Consider the following 2,975-nt stretch of genomic DNA (forward strand, 5'->3'; position numbering starts at 1 on the left):
TTTGATGTGGTGGCAATACTTTTTGTTTTCTGAATGAATGCTTGAACAGTGCATATTTTTTATCTTGTTATGAATGTTAAAGTTGTTGGCTCTTGAAAGAATGATGAACAAGGAGAAATGTTATCGATAATCTAAAAAATCATCAAAGTGGTTCTTGAAGCAAGAAAAAGCAGTGAAAAAAAAGTAAATGGCGAAAAACCAAAGAGAAAGAAAAAGCAAGCAGAAAAAGCCAATAGCCCTTAAAACCAAAAGGCAAGGGTAAAAAGGATCCAAGGCTTTGAGCATTAATGGATAGGAAGGCCCAAGGAAATAAAATCCAGGTCTAAGGGCTAAATCAAGCTGTCCCTAACCATGTGCTTGTGTCATGAAGGTCCAAGTGAAAAGCTTGAGACTGAGTGATTAAAGTCATGATTCAAAGCAAAAAGAGTGTGCTTAAGAACTCTGGACACCTCTAATTGGGGACTTTAGCAAAGCTGAGTCACAATCTGAAAAGGTTCACCCAGTTATGTGTCGGTGGCATTTATGTATCCAGTGGTAATACTGGAAAACAAAGTGCTTAGGGTCACGGCCAAGACTCATAAAGTAGCTGTGTTCAAGAATCAACATACTAAACTAGGAGAATCAATAACACTATCTAAAATTCTAAGTTCCTATAGATGCCAATCATTCTAAATTTCAAATGAAAAAGTGAGATGCTAAAACTGTTCAGAAGCAAAAAGCTATAAGTCCCGCTCATCTAATTAGGACTAAGTTTCATTGATACTGTGGGATTCATTGTATATTCTCTTCTTTTTATCCTATTTATTTTTCAGTTGCTTGGGGACTAGCAACAATTTAAGTTTGGTGTTTTGATGAGTGGATAATTTATACGCTTTTTGGCATTGATTTTAGGTAGTTTTTAGTAGGATCTAGCTACTTTTTAGGATGTTTTTATTAGTTTTTATGAAAAATTCATATTTCTAGACTTTACTACGAGTTTGTGTGTTTTTCTGTGATTTCAGGTATTTTCTGGTTGAAATTGAGGGACCTGAGTACAAGTCTGATTCAGAGGCTGACAAAAGACTGCAGATGCTGTTGGATTCTGACCTCCTTGCATTCGAAGTGGATTTTCTAGAGCTACAGAACTCCAAATGGTGCGCTCTTAATTGCGTTGGAAATAGACATCCAAAGATTTCCAGCAATAAATAATAGTCCATACTTTGCTCGAGTTTTGACGATGCAAACTGGCGTTCAAACGCCCCTTCTCTTCCCTATTCTGAAGTCAAAATGCCAGAACTGGCATAAAAGTTGGAGTTAAAATGCCCAAACTAGAACCAAAGCTGGCGTTTAACTCCAAGAGAAGCCTCTACACGTGTAAAGCTCAAGGCTCAGCCCAAGCACACACCAAGTGGGCTCGGAAGTGGATTTCTGCATCATTTACCTATTTCTGTAAATCCTAGTAGCTAGTTTCATTATAAATAGGACCTTCTACTATTGTATTTTCATCTTTTGATCTCTTGATCACATTTGGGGAGGCTGGCCATTCGGCCATGCCTGGACCTTCATCACCTATGTATTTTCAACGGTGGAGTTTCTACACACCATAGATTAAGATGTGGAGCACTGCTATTCCTCGAGTATTAATGCAATTACTATTGTTCTTCTATTCAATTCAGCTTATTCTTGTTCTAAGATATTCACTCGCACTTCAACCTGATGAATGTGATGATCCGTGACACTCATCATCATTCTCACCTATGAACGTGTGCCTGACAACCACTTCCATTCTACTTAAGATTGAGCGTGTATCTCTTGGATTCCTGGTCCACGACGCATGGTTGCCTCACCTGACAACCGAGCCTTCCATTTCATGAGATCAGAGTCTTCTTGGTATAAGCTAGAATTATTGGCGGCCATTCCCAAGATCCGAAAAGTCTAAACCTTGTCTGTGGTATTTCGAGTAGGATATGAGATGGGATGACTGTGACGAGCTTCAAACTCGTGACTATAGGGCATAGTGACAGACGCAAAAGAATAGTAAATCCTATTCCTACATGATCAAGAACCAACAACTGATTAGCCATGCGGGAAACCGTAGAGGACCTTTTTCACTGAGAGGACGGGAGGTAGCCATTGACGCCGGTGAAACCCAACATACAGCTTGCCATGGAAGGGAGAAAGAAGGATTGGATGAAGGCAGTAGGAAAGCAGAGATTCAAGAGGGATGAAGCATCTCCATACGCTTATCTGAAATTCCCACCAATGATTTACATAAGTATTTCTATCTTTATCTTTATGTCTTATTTATCTTTTAATTATTAAAACTCCGTAACCCATTTGAATCCGCCTGACTGAGATTTACAAGGTGACGATAGCTTACTTCAGGCTGACAATCTCCGTGGAATCGACCCTTACTCATGTAAGGTATTACTTGGATGACCCACTGAACTTGCTGGTTAGTTGTGCGAAGTTGTGACAAAGAAGTGAGATTAAAATTGTGCGACCAAGTTGTTGGCGCCAATGTGTATCACAATTTCGTGCACCACTTATGACAACCAAATTTTTGCATGAAAGGATTATTTATTGGTTTAGAAACTATACTTGTAACGAGATTTCATCTGTGAAATTATATACCATCAAAAATCTGTTCATCAAAACGGCGCCGTTGCTGGGGATCGAACCCGGGTCACCCGCGTGATAGGCGGGAATACTCACCACTATACTACAACGACTTTTATTGTACAGGTTTTAGGGGAGGTGCTGCCGAAATTCCTATAAAACCTGAGACTTTATTGAAATGTCCTTTGGAAAATTATAAGTTTAAGACTTTTATTATTTCATTTAAATTGTTTAAAAAAGTTATGAATTATGTTTTGAAATTAAGTATTGAAAAGAGAATTATGATCTAGCATAGTTTCTTAAGAAAAGTATTTTATCTCTTTTGGGAGTGAATCATTTTGAAGAAACTTACGTTTAAGGCTGTTTTAAATATGAAA

The 2,975-nt window shown here is 38.3% G+C and overlaps 1 non-coding gene across 1 annotated transcript; it reads right to left on the minus strand.

Moving 5' to 3' along the window:
- Positions 1–2,639: 2,639 nt before the first annotated feature.
- TRNAD-AUC (transfer RNA aspartic acid (anticodon AUC)) lies at positions 2,640–2,711 on the minus strand. Its single transcript has one exon. It is a non-coding gene; the product is annotated as a tRNA-Asp (tRNA).
- Between the last annotated feature and the right edge of the window lie 264 nt (positions 2,712–2,975).

Source organism: Arachis duranensis, chromosome 5 (assembly GCF_000817695.3).
Source record: "Arachis duranensis cultivar V14167 chromosome 5, aradu.V14167.gnm2.J7QH, whole genome shotgun sequence".
Lineage (NCBI taxonomy): Eukaryota > Viridiplantae > Streptophyta > Magnoliopsida > Fabales > Fabaceae > Arachis > Arachis duranensis.